The sequence below is a fragment of the Sciurus carolinensis genome, chromosome 3, assembly GCF_902686445.1.
Source record: "Sciurus carolinensis chromosome 3, mSciCar1.2, whole genome shotgun sequence".
NCBI lineage: Eukaryota > Metazoa > Chordata > Mammalia > Rodentia > Sciuridae > Sciurus > Sciurus carolinensis.
This window is the reverse complement of record NC_062215.1, coordinates 15,014,736-15,037,360: the sequence shown is the minus strand read 5'-3', so window position 1 is coordinate 15,037,360 and position 22,625 is coordinate 15,014,736.

Genomic DNA, 22,625 nt, shown 5'->3' with positions numbered 1-22,625 from the left:
CTGTCTCCCACTCCCCCCACACAGGCAGAAGGATAGAGAGGGGCTCTGACCAGCCTCTCATGATGAAGCCAAGACCTTGCCATCCATCGCCCCCCCTTTGGCAGCCCGATCCAAGTCCCCTCTCCAGGAAATGTTTTGGATAGATAACAGGTCCAGCTCAGACTTCCTACAAGCTGGGAACAAAGGGTTCTTTCCTGTCAAATGCCTGGCCAGCCTCACTGAGGGTCCAAGAGTAGGAGGGACCAAACCAGCCTCAGCTTAGGGTTGGGCTGGCCCTCCCCACCTGCCCTTCCTCACCCAGGATTTGGGAGGCAGTCTTTTGAGCTGCTCAATCTGCGGGCTTCTTACTGGCAAGGACCATAACTTCCTGGAGGACCCTGGGAACCTGCAGTCCCCTCACAGGGAGAACATGCAGCCAAGCCTATGGCAGGACACACCTTTGGACCGGGCAAACAGCCCTCCCCGCCCCCACAACACAAGAGTGACCAAGCTTACACCATCTAAGAACAGGAATTTTGTTAGGGGAACTTTTCATTTGGAGGAAGTTAATGGACATTTTAAAGTAAGAAACAGCTTGCATGGGCTGGAGATATAGCTCAGTTGGTAGAGTACTTGCCTCACAAGCACAAGGCACTGGGTTCAATCCCCTGCACCAAAAAAGAGGAAAAAAAATTCATCCTAGAAACAGCTTCCTTAGTGTTCAAACAGGCAAACAGCAGGCACAATGCCATTGAAAATGGGAGGTGGAACTGAGCCATTTCTCATTGTCCCTCAGTACATTTGGGCTGGGGAGTGTGGAGTGCGGACAGCCTTGGCAAGACAGAACTCCATCTCAGTGCTGAGCTCTGGGCTACTGTGCATGGCTTCTGAGGTGCATGGCTTTGAGCGCCTCAGAAGAGGCCCCTGCTGGGGGTGCAAAGGTCCCTCCCTCTACCACAACCCTGGCTGCAGCACTGTTCTCTTAGGAGAAAGCCCTCCCCCCAGCAGTGTTCTCAGGGGCCTGCTTAAAGTGGGGGAGGGGAAGACCTGTACAGCAGGCACCTGGGGATCCAGGGCCACTTTAAAGAACAGGTGATTCCCTCAAGGTGCTGCCCCCAGCCCAGGGGCTTAGACCACCTTCCTCCCTTCCCTGCTGAAACTCTTGCCTGCAAACCTGAGAGGTGTATGTGCCTACAGCAGGAGGGCCCAGGAGGAGAGTTCCCTTAGTGCCCCTTCTTGGGTGACCCAAAGATGTGACCCATCTTTGGAATGCTGAACGTTCTTGTCTGTGGGAACCCCTCGCTTCCCACACTCAGCTCTGCCAACCTTTCTGTTCCCCCAGAGGAACCAAGTCCACTGACCTCTCTGTGGAATGCTCTAACACGATCAGCACTGGGCTCATTCATTCCAGTCTTGAACAGAAGGCCTTCCCTGACCAGGAGCATGGCAGCTGGGGCAGAGGTGGGAGACGGCAGCCCCTTCTGGACAACTATGGGGAGCCTCCTTGAGCATGCCCATCTCTGACCAAAAGCATGTAGGAGCAGAAGTACCAAGCACTGAGCAGAATGGATCTTACAGAGACCCGGAGACCATTCCTCAGATCTACCTCTGTCTGACTAATCATCTTTCCCCACCATTACCAGGTTCAAGAAGTAGAGGGGGGAAACACCAGGACTCCCATTTAAATGTGAGTCATTTCTTAAATGTTAGCATGACTATATCCCAAATGTTACATACAATTACTAAAGATTTATTCCTCAAATGTCCTTTATTTTCTGTGACTACACTTGCTCCTGTGTGGGAAAGAAGCCGCCAGCAGGCTGAAACAGTCTCTCAATCAAACTGGGTGGCTCCTGCCATCACCCAGTTAAGTCTCATCCTGCACAGTTCAGGCATCCTCAACCTGGGCTGCAGGGGTGCACGAGGCACAGATGGGGTCCAGTCCAAAGGCACTGTAAGATTCACACACAGAGTTCAGATCTGGGTGCCAGGCAGTGATCCGGACACTGAGAGTATAGCAACAAACAGGACAGACAGCCTGTTCTCAGATCTTCACAAAGCCATGCAAGAGACTCAGGGAAGACCTCTTAAGCCGCTCTGTCCAAGCCCAAGTCTGCCCACCCTGCAGAGGGTTTCCCCACATAGTGACAGAGCATAGAAGGGCCCTGAACCCAGATGTGAGGGTAAGGGAAGGCTTCCCAAGCCGTGTACCATAGAATTATACTGCTACGAGATGACCAGGTGTTAACCTGGCAACAAGACAGGCAGGGGGAGGGCAGAAGCATTCCTACTAAAGGAGCAGGAAACATGGAAGGCCAGGTGTAGGCTCCCAGGCTTATTGGCATGAGGATTCCCTGGAACCCAGAACTGTGCAGGGGACATGGGCCACAGGCTGCAGGAATTGACCTGTGTAAGCCAAAGCCTACACCAGTTCTGACAGGTGGACCCTTCCCTTGGATGTCCCCTGATGAGCAAGCAGCCTTCGACCCAGGTGGATCATCCTCAGGCCCACTCCCCAAGGAACTTGAAAGTATGTAAATTAGGACTACGAATCACGCAGGGAGAAAAACCTATCTTCCAACTTTGGGGATAGTGGAGGTGACCAGAAGAGCAGTTGACTCTGACAGGACCAGCCAGAACCTCCACTGGAATAGCAACCATGGTGGCAGGAGTGGAGTGAGGGAGGGCACCAGCTCAAAGGCTCCAGAACTGCCAGGGCAGGCAGTGAGTCACCCGGGACCCTGCAATGGGAGGGGATTGGGGCTAAGGAATGTCAAACCCACCCCTGTTTGACCCCAAGGCTGGTCCAGTCTGAGAAAACAAGACCTACACAAAAGATGGTAACAGATTGACTCTGCAGAAGTGGGACCATGGGAAGCAACAGGGTCAGCGCTGTCAGGCCACCGCTGCTCCGCTGGGCCCTGAGACGTGAATGGAGAAGCAGGGCTGGGGCCCAGCCTGATGCAGGAGGTGGGAGGCAGCCAAGCCGAGCCCTGGGCTTTCCCAGCCTCATTTTGTTTCTGTGTCGCCCTCTGGGGAGCGAGGCACCAGGAGGGCCCATTTTCTCTTCTCCATCATCCTCCCTCCTCTCTCTTCATTCCTCATTTCCTTCCTTCCTTCCTTCCTTTCTTTCAAGGAGGGTTTATGGGGCACCTGCTGTGTACCATGCATTGTTCTAGGCTCTGGAGAGACAGTAATAGAGGAAACAGACAGGACCCTGCTTCCATGTGACTGCGTGAAGCGGGGAAACTGGGAATTAAATAGCACACTGACAAGTCACATGCAAGTACACAGACGTTTGTGTTCAGTTATGTGTACAACTACCCCCCCACACACACACACACACACACAGCCCTAACTGCATGAGGCACCAGTGTCAGGTTTCAACCCAACGAGGGCTGTGAAAAAATAATTTCGTAGGAGAGGGGAGGTGGGAAATTGTTGAGGGCTGCTGAGGAAGGAGAGGATCTAGGGGAGGTAATTCCAGGGGAGGGCAGAAGAGGGGCCAGGCTCTGAGGCAGGAAGGTGCCTGTCTGTCTCCATGCTGCCCTGCCCTTGGCCCCTCCCCTCCACCCAACAGAGAAGTCAGCTGAGTGTGCAGTGAGGAGGCAGGAATGTAAACTTGTCATTAAAGGGCAGAGGGTGCAGGTGTGAGGTGTGTGGCAGGGTCCCACCTGTGATTCTTGGGGTGTCCAAGAAGTCCCCGCAGACCCATAGTTGTAGCTACGTCTGACCACATCTCCCACCCACCAGAGAATCCGCACTCTGGGCCACAATTGGTAGGGCACAGCCAGGCTCCCCTCACCCAGCCCAGATGTGCCCTGTGATCGGGTGCGGCCAAGCGGGACGCCCTGGAGCCCTGCCCAGCGGAATCTGAGCCGGGCACCACACTCAGCTTGCTGTCTAGGAAAGGAACCACCTCTCCCCGAGTTGTGGTCAGTGGGTCGAATGACTTTGAAGTCTTGTCGGGAGAGCGTTGGGAACATTATGGAGAGCAGCCGAGCCTGTAAGCCAGGAGGGCAAGGGTGTGAGGCACAGCTCAGGATAACCACAGCCTTGCACGGTGTCCACAGATGCATGGAGGGATGGGAGGAAGGAGCAGCTATCTGGTCACCTCCACCAAGCAGCCTTAAACAGCAGGGCTTGGACTTCAGCACTTTGTCCATAGCCTGGGCAGCTCCGAGTGCTCATCTTGGCTGGGGGACCCATCCCAGCCCTGGCTGCACACCCCTGGTTCTCGCCAAGCTCCTCCTTCCAGGATAGAGTGAAGAGAATGTGGCAGCCTCTCTAACCCAAAAGTTCAGGATGACTGAAGAGCCTGGAGGATGCCCTGACCTCACTGTGGGTGAAAACGCAGGTGGCATTTCCTACCAGTGTCGCAGGAAAGCAGGGGGCTGAAACTCCAAGCCTTGGTTCCTATGTTCCAGCGAAAGAAGGTTTAAAGTCAGACACCAAAAGTCATGCAAGAGAACTTCATTAGAAGTGAAAGTGAGGTGAAAATAAAATACAAGAAAAGTGAGGCTTAAGCAAAAAGCACTCCCGAGGGAGAGAATGGGCTGTCTCCAAGCAGAGAATGACAAAGGAGACAATGCTGTCCCCAATTTCAGTAGTTTGATGTTTACTAGGGGCCACCTGCTGTACGCTTTGCCATTCAGGCCTTGAATCCTCCTCCACGTGGTTGGCCTGTGAAGTTTTTGACCTTAGTTGGTCCTTTCCGAAACTGTCATGGTGGCCATAAGCGGGGCTTCACATACAAGTCAATCCCATATTAATGTGGGCACTGGGGTCAACAGCTGGCCTGAAGTTACCTTAGTGCACCTGTGCTACTAAAGGAATCTTCCTTCCCAGGCAATTGAAGACACTTAGAGCCGTAATTCCTAGTTTTATGTCAACATGAATGGACCCTGTCAAGAGTTAGTCCAATTAATCATTTTCTCTTGACAGTTTTTCGCAATTATCTCCTTTTGCTTCTGTTTATTTTCTACAAATTAACTACCACCCTTTGCTTTCTCATGTACTTGGAAATAGTTTAAAGAAGGACCTTAGAGTAGTTTAAAGAACACTTGTGGGCTGGGGATGTAGCTCAGTTGGTAGAGTGCTTGCCTCACATGCGCTAAGGCCCTGGGTTCAATCCCCAGCACTACACACACACACACACACACACACACACACACACACACACACAGTTTAAGAACACTGTGACCTTGCCCGCATTTCGCAGTTCTTTGCTAACTACTACCTAACACAAGCTCTGTTGCGCCCTCTTCCCAGTCAGAACAGCAGCCACACCCCAAAGAGCAGAAAAATGGGACTGCTCACCTGGCTGGCTGACTCTGCGCGGCCACACAAGTCAGCAGCAGGTTGTCCCGAGTCCGAGGACCTTTCCCTAATCTGCTCGCTCCCCTCCTCCAGCCTTCATACTTCTCTTGCCCTTGGCCTTGGCCATTTCCTCCAGTGCACCTATCTGGTCAGGTGGTCCTTGTTGAGAGCAGGTTAGATTCAAGGGCACCTTGATCTTATCCCACAGTCTTCCTCACCCAGGAAGCCATACTCTTCTAACGCCTCCCAGCCCATGGGAGAACCTAAGATGGGCTGGAGGCAGAGGCCGTCCTGGCCCTCAGCCTCAGCCCCGCCCAGCCCGAGTGATCTCTGACTTCACCACCCCTGTGGGGTTGTCCTTGCATCTGACTCTTCTAAGGAGCAGGGCAGGATCTCAGGGTGTCTGGGTGAGTGTGGTTCAAGGCCTAGCCTCAAAGCTCCAGGACCCACAGAAGTTTCTCCAGGCCGGGTTCTTGGGGTCTGAGGCTATTGGAAGGCCAGGGTGGCTACTGAAGACTCTTCAAGTCAGGATCACCCTTTGTGAGTTCTGTTTCACAGCGTGGGGGACAGAGCACATTCAAAAGCACATGACTTTAAGTACTCTCCTCCACCTTGGGAAGTTTTCCTCTTCTTCCATGGCCCTGATCAATCCCCTGATCAATACTTCAGGTCATCATGGAGTCAAACTAGCTATTCTCCTCCCCTGCACACCAGCAAGTGTGCAGCCCTGTGCCGAGGCTCAGGCTCCTCTGCTCTTTTGCAGCCCGTAGCTGTCCACAACTCCCGCCCTGGTGTACCCCATGGTGTCCAGGTAGCTAGATCAGCACTGGCCATGTGCTGTGGCCTCCCCTAGCCCAAGGCCATCTAGATTCCTCCCGGGAGGTTCCCTTCAGAAGCTCTCAGCCCTTCCTGCAGCAGACCATCCAGAAGGTCACCAAGAGAGGAGTGGTCTCGTCCCAGACACCTTTCTTCTCCTAGTACATCTGTCAGTCCCTGCACCCGCCTCTCAGGGAGTGACATGCCCTGACCTCTGCCAGGCCACGGAAGTCTGCTGACACCATCCACTCGGCATGGGACTTTTTGCCTGGCGCCTGTCTACACAAAAGGCCCTCTCAAGAGGTGCTTCTCAGACAATGCAAATGACCCCACGTGAACCAAAAGCACAATGTCATCTTCCCCCACAAGCATCTCCTCTGACCCACCATGGATGCCTGCTGGTAAATGTGGTGATTGAGGGTGTTGGGAACAGGGTTGGGCAGGCTGGGCTGGGGGCAGACCTGGCATTAGGGATGGAGGCCCTGCAGAGAGCTGAGGTGTGGGCCCCAGAGATGGATTTGCATCCTCTGATCTGGGTCTCCTGATGAAGCCAACAGGAAGTAGCCTCCCCAGCCCAGTGGGAGGGGGAGGCCAGCCTGACTCCCAGCTCCAGGCTCTCTCCACCACTCTGAGGGTGGCTGTCCCTCTCTCCTCTCCTTCTCTGTGGGTCCCCTATGTTTCTGTCTGGCTTGCCACAGCTCTGTTCTGTCTCTTTCAGTGTCTCTTACAGTCACCTCCACCTCTTTTCCTTGCTGAGCTAAAATTCCCTGGGATTCTGGGAAGCAGATTATGATCTCTGCCCTTCAGCATATGAGCATTTGCATTCAATTTCCTGCCCCTCTCTGGGAACAATGAGTGAGATGCACACGACCAGAGTGAGATGCCTGTGCTAGGTTGGAGACATTGGGCATTCTGGGCAGAAGGATGGGGAGGTCTTGTCCCATGGCCTGCAGCGGGTGAGCTCCTGTGTGACAACCAGAGAATTGTTGGGGTGAAAATGGAAACTGGCTACAGCTGCAAACATGCTTTGGCAAGTAAGGACATTTTAAAAATATTTCATTTATTCTCACTACCATGTATAAAAATTATACATATATGTACACAGACACACACACACACACACACACCAGTGATTTAACCCAGGACTGCTTTACCACTGAACCACATCCCCAGCCTTTTTTATGTGTTTATTCTGAGACAGGGTCTTGCTAAGGTACTTACAGTCTTGCTAAATCACTGAGACTGACCTCAAATTTGTGATCCTCCTGCCTCAGCCTCCCAATTGGCTGGGATTACAGGTGTGTGCCACCATGCCCAGCTAAAAGTAATATTTTAACTACAAAGGAATAACTATTGGAATAAGAAGGTCTGTTGGCAGCTCAGCTGATCTATGCTTATGGGTTTTACACATATCCAGTATTCTTGTTTTCCATCCTTTTTTGCTTACTGTAGAACATGTTATCAGCCTGCCTATGGAAGCGCTAATAGAGGTCCCTGGGCAGCAGGGCAAGACCTGGGGCTAAGGAGGGGGCAGGGGCCACACCAGGAAGGACTTTTTACCTCATGCTCTGAAGTGTGAATCTTATCCTCCAAGGTGATGAGGAGCTAGAGAGAAGGTTTTGGTGAATGGATTCTGTCATCAGATTGGAACTTAGAAAGAGTGTCTCACAGCCGTGTAGAAAGGGCCTGGGGGACGCCAGAGGCAGGCTCCCAGCGTGAAGAGGACATCTGTCTCGGGCAAGGGTGACAGCAGTAGGACTGAGCAGAGGGGATCTGGGTAAAGGGTGGGCAGGAGGAACCATGCACAGCAGGGCCGGGAGTGGGTGTCCTTGTCCATGTCATATAAGGACAGCAGCAGAGGGAACTTGGACTTCACTAGAGGCAAAACCAGGAGGATGGGCTTAAGGTGTAAGACCCTCCCGACTAAGAAGGTGACATGCAATGTGGTTTGCTGGGTGTGACTCAGACCTCTCAGTCTGTGGGAAGGAGAGAGTGACGGTGCCAAGGCTCACTCGGGGGCCCTCGTCCCACTGTGTGTGACCTTGGTCAATTTACTACCTCTACAGCATAGTTTCCTCATCTGTGAAATGGGAGCCAAATGGCATCTAGTGCAGAGTGCTTCTAGGAGGTTTGAATCAGGGAAACTGTGAAAGCTCTGAGAGGCTGGGCTCAGCAGACGCTGCCTAGCAACCCACATGCTGCTGCGACCCTGCACCAGGCAGCGCCCTGCCAAGGAGAGGCGGCTGGTGCTGAGGGAATGGAGGAGGCCAGTACCAGTCATGGCCAATATCAGGCCTGGCTTCGAAGAAGGACCTGGTAGCTGCCTTCGGGACTCTCTTGGGTCAGTCCTCTTTGGTCCTGAGCCTGGAGAGGGCTCCTGGAGAGTTTTCTGGGATGGACGCCTGGTCTAGAAGCAGGAGGCGAGGGCAGGCAGAGAAAAAGGGCAAAGGATCTTTGTGGCTACAGGAAGGAAACCAGAGGGGCCCCCAAAGCTTCAGGGTGAAAAGAGGAGCTGGCAGGCACGGAGGTGGGGCTCCACCTCACAGCAAAGAGCCAGCACCCAGAAATGAGTCTTCATCACCTGCCCATCACCCAAGCCTGCTCCAGCCTGCTGCCCGCCATGAGCAGCACCTCCCAGTCCTCTTCTTCCACCTGTATCAGGTCAGGCGGTGCCTTGGGGCACTTGGGGTCGCCTCCCCCACAGCCCTGCGCCTACCGCTTCCCTCTCCCACGGCCTCTCTGGCTTCTGGGCCTCTGCACTTGCTGGTGGCTCCTCTTCAGTGCCGCAGGGAGATGGCTGTGGAGCCTCAGGTCCCCAGCCTGCAGGTCCACCTGCCTTTCCAGCTGTCCTGTCACTTCAGCTCACCTCTGCTGAATACTGGGCACTTCCTTCAGTTCCCTCTGCTTGAAATGCGAGTCCCCCACCAGCTGATCTGGACTCCCAGCCACCTCTCAGGGCTCCCCCAGTGACACCCCTAGCCGTGTTTAAACATGGCGGGGGCAGGTCTGTGGAGGTGGAGGTGAGGCCAGGAGGCTCCTGCTCACTGCTGTCACTGCCGACCCTGGGCACGAGCACAGCACCTGCTTTCCTGGGTCCCAGGGGAAGTGTGTGGAGGAACCAGGGAATGAAAGAAAGGGAGGGAGACATTCCAGTGAAGGCCAGGCCAGATTAGGCAATCGGGGAAAGGAGGGAGATGAGCCAGAGATTACTCAGATGTTCCTGGCCTGGGAAGCAGAGATGGATTGTCCCTATCCACAGCCATGGCAGAGCTGGGCTGCATCCTGAGCCTGGAAAAGAAACCCACCTCCCCTACCCCTGCTTCCTGGGAATGGGGGCGACATCCCTCAGGCAGATAGAAGGAATGCTTCGTTGCCACAGGGCCTTGTCTTTGGCATGTCAAAATTAAAAAAAAAACAACAACAACAACAAAAAAAACAACTTTTGTTTAAAACGTAGCAAAATACATATAAAATAAAACGTACCATCTTAGCCTTCTCTAAGTGTACTGCGCTGTGGTTTTAAATATTCATAATGTGCAACTATCTCCACCAACCATCCACAGAATTTTCATACAAAACTGAAACGCTGCACTCACTAAACAGTACCTCCCCTCCCCCTTTCTCAGGCATGTGGACAATTTTTAAAAACAACGTTTTACTTATTAAGTTTGGGCTTGACCTAAAAGCTGGAGGGAATAACTCAAATGAGATATGAAGGAAAGTTTCTCAAAAGATAGGCTTGCTAGGGCTGGGGCTGTAGCTCAGTGGTGGAGCACTTGCCGAGCATGCATGAGGCCCTAGGTTCCATCCCCAGTACTGTGCGAATTTAAAATAAGGGAATCTAATCCCAGCAGGTCAGGAGGCTGAGGCAGGAGGACGGAGAGTTCAAAGCTAGCCTCAGCAACTTAGCAAGGTCCTCAGTAACTTAGTGAGACCCTGTCTCAAAATAAAAAATAAAAAGGGCTGGGGATGTGGCGCCCTGGGTTCAATCCCCAGTATAAAAAAAAAATAATAAAATAAATAAAAAGATAGGATTGCAGAGTGAATCAAAGAAATAAGACTGATCTCAACAGATATTCTGCTCATAGAGGGGGAAATCAGATGGAGTCGAACACACTATTTTTTGTGGTACTGTGCTTCAAACCCAGGGCCTTGCACATGCTAAGCAAGCCCTCTACCACTGAGCCACACCCCTGGCCCAAACTGGTAACTTTTCACGGAAAAAAAGCTGAGGGTTTTCATCAACTCCCAGGTTCAAGGAGCCATGGGCAAGGAGGCCGCCCTCACTGGCTGCACCACAGGCTCACCGCTCACCCCTCCCCACATCTGGAAGACCAGCCCGGGGCTTTCCCCAAACATCAGTGGCTCAGTTTAAGAGGGTGCTAGGATTCAGAGACTCTCCCAGGAAGCACCAGAGGCAATGTGAGTCCCTGGAGAAAAGGTGCAGGCTTGGCTGCCACCTCTCAGTGGAGGGTGGGGGGTCATGTCACCCCAAGGGTTTCTCTGGAGAGGAAGAACACGAGCACGGAGGGAGAGGCTCGGGTAGCTAGGAAAGCAGTTTAAACCGCTCCAGTAGCTCAGCCCACCCAGGCTGCGAACTTCTGTCCTTGGTCGTGTTCAGAGCAGGGCAGGATGATTGTCAAGGACATCCCAGACATCGCTGGCAGGAGAACAGTGGTTTCCAACTTTTTTCAAGCATCCTATGATTAAGGAATCCCGCTTTAAATAAATTCCATTTATTCACGTCATATCATCCCATCTTAGTCATCTAAAACCTTGCTGAAGTTTAGTCGGGCGTGGGGCCTACAGCGTGGAAGAACGTCAGCCTTGAGCATCCACAAGAGCACCTGCCCAGTGGAGGCTGGTCCAAGGCCATCCCACCCCGCACGCTCTGAGGAGCGGAGGCTGTGCCAGGCTGGGGCACGAGGAATGGCTGGGGGCTCTGCAAGCAGTCAAGGGAAGTCCTGCTGCAGAGAAGACACAGAGGTGAACACTCGAGCTCTGGAATATACTACTGAGTGTAAAGTGGGACCAAGATGAAGCTGGAGGCAAGAGGGAGCAGATTTGAAAGGGCTTGTTGGTTCAATAGGGGTCATATGTAAGTTTTCACCAGGTAAACAGCACAAGTGAAAAGAAGCCTGCTTCCAAAAGAAAAAAGAAAAAAAAAAAAAAAAGGAAGGAAGAAAGAAAAAATTCAACTGTATTAAAAATAAGATTTTCTGGGCCTGGTATAGTGGTACATACTATAATCCTATCGACCTGGAAGGCTGAGGCAGGAGGATTGCAAATTCGAGGCCAGCCTGGGCAAACTAGTGAGACCCTATCTCAAAATAGAAGTAATTTAAGGGCTGGGGCTGTGGTTCAGTGTGGAGCGCTTGCCTCGCATGCGCGAGGCACTGGGTTCGATCCTCAGCAGCACATAAAAATGAATAAATAAAGGCACTGTGTCCATCTACAGCTTAAAAACAAACAAACAAAAATTAAAACAAGAAGTAATTTAAAAAGCAGTGGTGTGGGGGATAGCTCAGTGGTAGAGCACTTGCCTAGTATGCAGGACACCTTGGTTTTGATCCCCAGTGCCATTAAAAATAATAATAATTCCAAGGGAATGAGAACTGCAACATATTTAAATGACAAAGGGCTAATATACCGTCAAGGTTTAGATGTGATGTGTCCCCCAAAAGCTCACATGTGAAACAATGCAAGGAAGTTTAGAGGTGAAATGGTTGGGTTACAAGAGCCTTAACGGTAATCAGAGCAGTAATCCCTGGAGATGGAGGAACTGGGTGGTAGCTGTAGGCAGCTGGGTGTGGCTGAAGGAGGTGGGCCCCTGGAGGGTGCATTTGGGGTATATTTTTTGTTCTTGTTGAGCAGAGTCTCTCCCCCCCCTCAGTCTTTCTCTCTCCCTCTCTCTCTCTCTCTCCCCTCTCTCCTTCCTGGTGCCACGTCCTGCCTGACCCAGGGCCATAGAGTCAGCCATCTATGAACTGAAACCTCCGAAACCATGAGCCCCCAAATTTAAACTCTCCCTCCTTTAATTGTTCTTGTCAGTTCTTTGGGTCACAGCAGCAGAAAAACTGAACAAAACATATCCAGAATATACAAGGCACTCTCATTAATGATCAATAAGAAGAAAAAAGTGGGCAATCGAAACAAACAGGACTCACAGGAGGGGAAGCGCAGATGCCCCATAAACGTACAAAAAGATGTTCAGCCTCATTAGCAGCCAGGTGATGAATATGTCGTACTCCCGAAATTGACAGAAGTTCTAAGATAGGATGATAGGAAGTGTTGGTGAAGCTGTGGCGCCAGGGGGAACTCTCATCCACGGCTGGCAGGAGTACAGATCAGTAGATTTACTTATTTATTTACGTTTTGGTGCTAGGGATTGAGCCCAGAGCCTTGCGTATGCTGAGCGCACACTCTATCCTGCACTGTATCCTCAGTCCCCAAATCAGAACACATGTTTTAGAAAGCAAAATGACATTTGGACATCCTTCAGCTTTTACATACCTTTGAACATCTGCACACCCGTGACCCAGCAATGTTATTTCCAGTACATTCCCTAGAGTAGTACTTCTCAAATTGTGGTGAAGGACAAGTTTTTTTGTTTTTGTTTTAATTTCAAATCTGATAGGAGAATAATTCTTTTGTAAGATACAATAAAAATGATTTTATCAAGTTTTTTAAAAAAATTTTTAGTTGTAGATGGACACAATACCTTTATATTTTATTTATGTACTTTTATGTGGTGCTGAGGATGGAACCCAGTGGCTCACATGTGCTAGGCAAGTGCTCTACCACGGAGCCACAACTCCAGCCACTGATTATATCAATTTTATTTAAAAAATGAAACAAACAAATATTGAATCCAGAAATTAATCCACTCACTGATTTTCAACACAGAAAACAAGAACACAAATTGGAGAAGGAACCATCTCTTCAGTAAATAGTAGTGAGGAACAGGGATACATATATGCAGAAGAATGAAACTGACTCCTATCTCTCATACACAAAAAAGTCAACCCAAATGGATCAAAGACCTAAATGTAAGACCAAAACTATGAAAGTGGGAGAAAAAAACATAGGGGAAGCACTTTAAGACGTTGGTGTGGGTTTTTTTGTGGGGTGTGTGTGTGTTTTGGTAGAACCCAAAAGCACAGATAACAGAAGTAAAAATAGACAAATGGGATTATATCAAACTAAGAAGCTTTTGCACTAAAGAGGAAAAAATCAGCAGAATGAAGAGACCTGAAGAATGGGAGCAAATATTTGCCAACTCTTCATCCAACAGGGGATTAATACCCAAAGTACATGGGAACTCAAACTCAACAGCATACAAACCAATAGTCTGACTAAAATTGGCAAGGGGCGGAGGGAATAGCTCAGTGGTAGCGCACTCGCCTGGCACGCCCCAGGACCAGGGTTCAATCCCCAGGACTGCAAAAAGAAAGGCGGAGGGGGTAAGTGATCTGAACAGACATTTCTCAAAAGAAGACCTCTAAATGGCCAACAAGTATATGAAAATAAAGGTTCCATAGCACTAATCATCAGGGAAATGCAAATCAAAACCACAATGAGATATCATCTTATCCCAGTTAGGATAGCTACTACCAAAAGCAAATAAATGAAGAATAACAAAGGCTGGTGAGGATGCAGAGAAAGGGAACACTTATTCACTCTGAGTGGGAAGGTAAATTGGCAGAGTCACTATGGAAAACAGCGCAGAGGGTCCTCACAAAACTACAAATAGAACTACTGTGTGATCCAACCATCCACTACCAGGTAGATATCCAAAAGAAATGAAACCATCACATTAAAGAGATACCTGCATCCCCATGTTTATTGTAGCACTATTAATGCCAGAATAGGGAATCGACCGAGGCGCCCATCAACAGATGAACAAATGAAGGAAATGTGCACAGTGGACTATTAGCCATAAAAAGAATGAAATCCTGTCGCTTGTGATGAGGTGGGTAGAACTCCAGACCATGGTGTTAAGTAAAGAAACCAGGCACAGAAGACAATGCTTCATGTTCTCAATCATCTGTGGAAGCTAAAAAAAACCAACAGAAAAACCAAAGACTCATGGAAGAAGAGGGCGGAATGGCAGTCTCTACAGGCTAAGAAGGGGAGGGGAAGAAGACCAGGTGAAATATATGAAATGAATAAGACAGACCATATGCAACCTTGATATATTACTATGACAGTCAACAGACATAAAATTATGTTGTGTTGGGGCTGGGGCTATAGCTCAGTTGGTAGCGTGCTTGCCTCACAAGGACAAAGCCCTGGGTTCGATCCCCAGTACCGCAAAAGAAAAAAAAAATTATGTTGTGTATACCAAGGAGATGTGTCCAAAATAGTCCCAGCAAATTGTTTTGCAATAGTGAAAAACAAGAAGTAACTCAAACATCCCGTGATAAGGATATGGGAGAAATAATTCATGGCATGATCACATGATAGACAATCCCAGAGCTGAGATAACGAGGGAACTACAGCTCTGTGTAACAGCACAGTGAAGTCTTAGGAACAATTGTGAGAGAGCAAAAAAAGCCTCAGAAAACTCTACTTTTTCTAAAAAGCTTTACTTAAGGATAATTTACATAAAATTCACCCATTTTAAGTGTACAATTTCATTATTAGTAGATTATTTAAAGAGTCGAGCAACTACTATTACCACTATCTCACTTTAGTAATTTGTCACTGCCCCCCCATTTCAGTAACTTCTGATCCCCACCCCAGCCCCAGACAACCCCTAAATCTTTCTGTACCTCTAGATTTCACTTTTCTAGACATTTCATATAAATGAATCAAACGATACATAGTCTGGCTTCTTTACTCAGTAACATGTTTTTGAGGTTCATCCACGTGCAAGGGCGAAAGGAAAGTTGGAACAGAATTGACAACAGCTTAAATTCACAGAGGAAGCCACAAAGTATTAACTACCCACTAGCTCACAACAGCCTGTTGCTGCGACCTCTCTGCCACAGCTGTTAATTCAGAAACCGGCAAGGGGTCCTGGGGGGTTGAGAAAAGACACACTCATACAGAGAGAGAAAGCTGGGACCAGGTGGGACACTGTCCTCCGATGAAGGAACAGTGACCCAGAGGTAGCTCAGCATGTTTTTTACATAGGTTTGTCATCAACAGGTTATTTGTGGGAAAGATTCTGTAAAGCAGACAGACTGAAGGACGAAGCATGGGGTTATCTTGCGCTCAGAATTCTCTATCCCTGGAAGCTGATGCCTGAACTCAAGGTCCAGACCGACGTAAGTCCTTACCTTTGCACAGGGTTTCCTCAGGCTGGGTGTCACCAGAGCAGCTGGGAAATCTTGACCTGCACTTTGCACAGAAAGTTCCCAGTGCAAATCCAGCCACCAGGCAGTCAGAGATCATGATCCAAGTCACCACTCCCCGCAGCCTTTTCCCAAAAGGGAGGGAAAGAATGGGGAATGTAGATCATTTCGAGGGTAATCAGTTTTTAAGGGAAAATGAATGCAATGGGAGGGAGACATTATCTTGGCTTTTGTGGGGTGGGGTGGTTCTGGGAATCAAACCTAGAACCTTACACATGCAAGGCAGGTGCTCTACCACTGAGCCACATGCCCAGCCACAAACATTAGCTTGTAAATAAGCCCAAAAGACAGTGACAAAGTCTGTCCAGGTGTGCTTATCTTACTTAGTCTTCTTTGATGAGATAATAAGAATTCGGAATGAGAAAGCAATCCTATTCCCATTTCCAGCCCTTCCTGCACTTGGAGCCAGGGGACAAGACAAGGTTAGAGGGACCTCGATTCTGAAGCAGCTTCCAAGGTTCTCAGCAGGTAAAAACAGCAATCTTTGGGGTATGGTTTGTCTGAGCCCTAACATATGCTGTAGAATGTATCCAAATTTTATTACTTTTTATTACCAAATAGTATTCCATTGTGTGGATATGTACCACATTTTCTCTATTCATTCACCAGTTGATGGAAGTTTGGGTTGTTTCCATTATCCAGTTACTTTGATGCTGCTTTGTGTGCAAGTCTTTTCGTTGACACGTTTTCATTTCTCATGGGTTTATGCCTAGGTGATATTGTTATAAAGTCTCAAATAAGCAAAATCATAATGGGTGATGTTCAGAGATACAAAGTCTGAAACTATATTTTTTCTTTTTTTATTGTTTGTTCTATTTAGTTATATATATATGACAACAAAATGCATTTTCATTCATTGTACACAAATGCAGTACAACTTTTCATTTCTCTGGTTGCACACGATGTAGAATGTAATCATATGTCTACATAGGGTAATGATGTTTGTTTCATTCCACCATCTTTCCATCTTCTCCTCCCCTCCCCTCATTTCCCTCTGCACAATCCAAAGGTCCTTCATTCTTCTCTTACCACCACCCCCTGCGTGTCCTATCCTTATGTATCATCATTTACTTATCAGAGAAAATATTCAGCCTTTGGTTTTTGGGGCTTGGCTTATTTCACTTAGCAGGATATTCTCCAACTCCACCCATTTACCTGCAAATGCCATAATTTTATTCTTCTTTATGGCTGAGTAATATTCCATTGTGTATATATACCACAGTGGAACTGTCTTTAAAAGAGAAGAAAGAGAAAATTAAGCCATCATGCATTGGCGGGGAACCGGGAACTGTCTTTAAAAGAGAAGAAAGTAATATATAGCATTCAGTGTAGTGGATGTGGTGCATGGGGGGGCGTGGAAAGGGAAGTCTGCAGCTGGACACAGGATAATAATGTTGGGCTCGTGTGTTTATAGGTATTCACTTTCTATTACGCTTTGTAACGTTCATATTAAGATATATAGATATATATAGATATGGATATGCACGCATACACACATAAAAAGGCATTTTTAAAAACGAAAGTCTGTCTCCAACACCCTAAAAGTCGCGCTGGGTTCCCACGACAAGGTGTGGGACCTACAGCCGAGATTAAAGACGCTGCAGCGGCCTCTTTGCGCAGGCGCACTGGCCCTTGCGGCTCCGGCAGGCGCTCCACGGGCTCAGGCACCCCACCCCCACCCCCAGGTGCCTGCGGACTCCGCCCCTTCTCGCCCCGCGTCCCCGATCGCCCTCGCAGAACAGTCGGGCTGTGCACGCGCCTCGCTCCCCTCCCGCCCCCTCTGCCTGCTGCGCGTCTCCGAGGCATCCTCCTCCTACCCCGGTATTTGTTTTGGCTGCGGCCGCAGACAGACTCGCAGAGCGTGGGCCGCAGGCAGCTGGGCTCGGGTCAGCTCGCCGCCGTGTCCCCAGTGCGGAAGGGCCTGGCCGAGAACCGGGCCCAGAAAGACTTATTGGATCAATTAAAGCAGCCAAACTCGTGATTAGATAGAACTGGTGCTGCGGGCCGAGCGCTCTCACGAGCTCTGCAACCCCAGAGCAGGACGCTGGAGCTAAGCTGTCAGACCCCCGGGCACAGGTGCGACCTCAGGTCCATTGTCAAGACATCGAAAATAGTTATCAGACCTTCTAACCACCTCCCAGGGCACCTAGTCCCCGGCGGAGGGACTAGGCCAGGTGAGGCTTAAAGGCTTAAAGTGCTTAAGGGCCTTCAACATGTCATCACCATCATAATGCAGACCCAGAGTCCCCCAGGCCCTGGGACTGGAACTGAGGTTGAGAAGCCGTCTCTGATTCAGGCTGGCACCTGCCACGTGAAATTCTCGGGCTGACCGCCCAGCTAGCACATGTGCTATTAAACGTGGGACATGAGGTCACTGCTACTAAAGAACTGAATTTTAATTTTAACTTATTTAAGTTTTTAAAACGGAAGTGGTGTAAAAATTTTTTTTCCCATTAAACCTAATTTATCGCCTTGGTGGGACTACATTGAAAAATTAGCATCTGTGGCTGGATGCGGTGTTGCACGCCTGTGATCCCAGAGACTCAGGAGGCTGAGGTAGGAGGATCGCAAGTTCAAGGTTAGCCTGGGCAACTTAGCAAGACCCCTGTCTCAAAATAAAAAGGGCAGAGGGCATAGATCAATGGTGGAGCAAATCCCTGGGTTCAATTCTCAGAATAGAGAGGGGAAAAAAAAAGAAGGAAGGAAGGAAATTTAGCATCTGAATTGAGACATGTAAAAAATGTGTTAAGATATAACCCATCAAAAAGGTGAAGCCTCTCATTAATAATTTTGATATTGAAAGCTAGGGTTTAGTTCAGTGGTAGAGCAAGCACTTCTTTAGCATGCCTGAGGCCCTGGGTTTGATCCTCAGCATGACCAAAAAAAAAAAAAATTGACATTGATTGCATTTTGAAATGATACTATTTTTTATTTGATTTATTGGGATAAATATTAAAATGAATGTTACCTGTTTCTCTTTACTTTTTTTCTAATGTGGTTATTGGAAAAGATGAAGTTATATAAGTGGCTCTTGATGTGTGTGTGTGTCTTTATTTTTTTCAGGACTGAAACTCAGGGCTTCATGCCAGTCTGGGTAATTTTTTAAATAATAACTTTATCAAGATATAATTCACATACAATAAAATCCTTCTTAAAGTACGTATAATTGAGTGGGTTTCTAGTATATTCATAGAGTTGTGCAACCATCACTACTAATTCCAGAACAGTTTCATCACCCCTAAAAGAAACCCTATGCCAATTGGCAGTCACTCCCTATCCCCCACCCACCCACCCACCAGCCCCTGGCAACCAGTGATTAACTTTCTTTCTCTATGGATTTGCTTATTCTGGGCATTTCATATAAATGGGTTCATACAATATGTAGCCTTCTGTGACTTAGCTTTTTTCATTTAGCATAATGGTATTTTGTTTTGTTTTGTCTGCTTGTTTTGGTACCAAGGATTGAACTCAGGGGTGCTTAACCACTGAGCCACATCCCCAACCCTTTTTATTTTTTGTTATGAGACAGGGTCTTGCTAAGTTGCTTAGGGACTTGCTAAGTTGCTGAGGCTGGCTTTGAACTTGTGATTCTCCAGCCTCAGAGTTGCTGGGATTCCGGGCATGAGCCACCAGGCCTGGCTGAGCATAATGTTTTCCAGGCCCACCCATGTTGTAGATGTATGAATACTTCGTTCCTTTTCATGGATGAATAAATTATTCCATGGCATGAATACACCACATTTTGTTTATCTACTGATAGACACTGGGGTTGTTTCCAATTTGGGGCTATTATGAATAATGTTATGCTACAATGAACATTCCCATTCGGATTTTTGTATGGACATGTTCTCATTTCTCCTGGGTACATATACATACCTGAGGAGTGGAACTGTAGAGTCACAAAGTAATTCTCTGTTGGACATTTTAAGGAACTGCCAGTGTGTTTTCCAAAGTGTACCATTTATAATCTCTTCAGCAATATGTAAGCATTCCAATTTCTCTATATCCTTACCAAAATTTTTATTATTTCTGCTGTTTTAGCAGGCATGAGGTAGTATCTCATTGTGGTTTGATTTTCATTTCTCTAGTGACTAATGAAGTTGAGCATCCTTTTTCTTAATTGTAGATGAACACAATACCTTTATTTTATTTATTTATTTTTATGAGATGCTGAGGATGGAACCCAGGGCCTCACATGTGCTAGACAGGTGCTGTGCCACTGAGCTCCAGCCCCAGTCTGAAGTTGAGTATCTTTTTATGTGCTCACTGACCATTTGTATGTTTCTTTGGAGTATGTCAAATCCATTGCCCATTTTGTAAAATGAGTGGTCTTCTTATCGAGTTGTCTTTTATACATCCTGGATAGAAGTTCCTTACCACAAACATTTTGTAAATATTTCCTCCCATTCCATGGATTGTCTTTTCATTTTCTTGAGAATGTCCTTTGAAACATAAAAGTTATAAATTTTTATGAAGTCCTATTAATTTTTTTCTTTTATCACTTGTGCTTTTGGTGTGATATCTAAGAAATCATTGACTAATCCAAGATCACAAAGATTTTTATGTTTGTTGGAAGTACTGGAGATTGAACCTAGGGGCACTCTACCACTGAGCTACATCCCCAATCCTTTTATTTTTTAAATTTACTTTTTGAGAGATGGTCCCTGCCACCAAACCTGGCTTATGTTTTCTTCTAAGAGTTTTATGGTTTTAGCTTTGATGCTAAGTAAGATCCATTTTGAACTGGGTGAAGAGGCGCAAGTCTGTAATCCCAGCTACTCAGGAGGCTGAGGCAGGAAGATCCAAGTTGGAGACCAACCTGGGCAATTCAGTAAGATCTGATCTTGAAATAAAATTGACAAAATGGTCTAGGGATATAGTTCAGTGGTAGAGCACATGCTTAGCATGTGCAGGACTCTGGGTTCAATCCCCAAGTACCAAAGAAAAAAAATTTTTTTGAGACAAATTTTATATATGGTACGAGGTAAGAATCTAAATATATTCTTTTGCATGTGGAAATCCAGTTGTCCCAGGACCATTTTTTAAAAAATACTTTCCCCCCATTTTATTGTTCTAGCACCCTTGACAGAAATTAGTTGAGCACAAATGTAAGGGTTTATTTCCGAGTTCTCAATTTGGTTCCATTGTTGGTCATATTTTTAAGGGCTGTTTTTCTCAAACTGTGATACCTGGAAGGGCGATGAAAATATGGAGGTCTCCCAAGCCAACTGAATTTCCTCAGGTGGATCAGATCTCTATGACTTTTACACTGGCTCCATCATGATTGTGTCTTCCTGCTGAATTTGGAGCCCCCTCTGTGGTTGTCCCCACAGCTGAGAAGGTAGCTAACAGAGCAGAGAACCTTCTCTCTAAGTGTCAAATTACAGCATCCACACACGAGCATTTAGAAAGGTCTGAAATATTACACACATGTAAGGTATTTTTTTTTTCTTATTTTCCCCCTCCCTTATGTGTAAGAAAGACCCTAAAAATAGAAGTAACTTGTACTCATCTGGATCAAGGTTACACTGTATTACTGCAAATTCCAAATTAGTGAGGTTTGGGTCTTCATATATTGTTCTTGCAGGAGGCTGTGAGCTTAACCCCAGGAGTGTGAATACGAGCACACTCATTCCTTCCTTCCATATTCCTGCTTCCTTGAATGAGGGTCTACTTGGTGTCAGGCACTGTGCTAAACTCAGGGAAAACCAGAGAATAAGATAGACCCCATCTCTGCCTTCCCAGAATGGATGGTACAGTGGAAAAGCTGTAGGATTCAATAAGTTATTATAATAAAATGTGACCTTGAGGGAGGTGCAGAGCGATTCCTCCAGCTAGCCCTGGTAGCAGTTTGCTGCATGTAAATGAGCAGGATCAGATTATCTTGCAAAGCACTTAACTGTTGGTTTTATGATTTTTTCAGTAAGGCAGAGATTGTTCATTGCTGAACTCAGGGGACAATAGACATTCCCACAATGCCACACAGCTGGACCTGAGAATGCAATGTTTGCTCCTTCATCCTCCTGGACTTGGTGCTCAGGAACTCTTCAGAGGCAAGGCCGGCCTCCAGCTGAAACCCGCCTCCACCCTGCCTCTCCCAGGTTCCTCCTTCTTGCTTTCTGTGCAGTCTCTTTGCTGACTGTAGAGAAGCGCTCCCCTGTTGCAGGCTAAGCCTCAGACTCTACCCTTTCTTGGGACCCCTCTTTCTGGACGTGACAGGGCACCACTCTCCAAATTTCCCCACCCAGGCCTCCACCAGTGGGGATGCTTCCTCTCAGAAGAGAGCAGCCCACAGCCTGCCAAGCCTGGAAACCCACCCAGCCGGGGGCCCTAGAGAGCCAGGTAGCCCTGAGCACCCAGGTGCCCAAATCACCTGGCCCCTTGCCTTTAAGAGGCTGTTCTGATAAGGAGCATCCACCCACTTCTTAGCCAGCCCTGAGGTGCTCCCATGGCCTCCGTGTCCCCTGGCTCCCCGAGCCAAGCAGGGTGGGAGTGGTGGTGGGGACGCTGTGAGGGAAAACCAGAGCGCAAGGGAGGCCGGGAGAGCCAGCCGGATGCAGGCCCCATCCCAGCTGTCTCCTCACATCTCCCTGTTTAATGACAGCCACCTTCCTCTTCTCCCCACCTCCACTCCTGTCCTCCTGTGCCCTCTCCCTGGCACCATCTCACCAGAGTACTTGCAGTCGCACAGCCTCCTGCACACACTCCATGCTGCATGGTGAGCCCGTCTGCTGGGTGCAAGGACACTCCTACTATGGGGGGCACAGGCCCTGGTGCTGAGCCATCAGCCTCCACGGGCACGCTGTGCATCAAGAGGACACCACTATCCTCCCTCAACTCCACCTGTCACTTTAAAGGATATGTGGAAGAGACAGGGAAGGACTGACAGGGAGCGTGGAGACCTGAAGTGACTTTGGAGCAAGCCACTCAATCCGTCTGAGTCTAAATTCTTCATCTAAAAAAACGAGGGGGTTGTTCTAACCCCGAAGGCATTTTGTAACTCAAAGCCTGCAACTGTGAATTTTGGGACTCTGCTGGGATGATGTGTGATTGTTTCTGCGGATCAGCTTGTGTCCCCAGCGGGTAGGGTGGGGGGCAGGTGTGCCAGTGCTCCTGCGCCTCTATAGCTTCCCCTTCCAGAACAGAACAGCC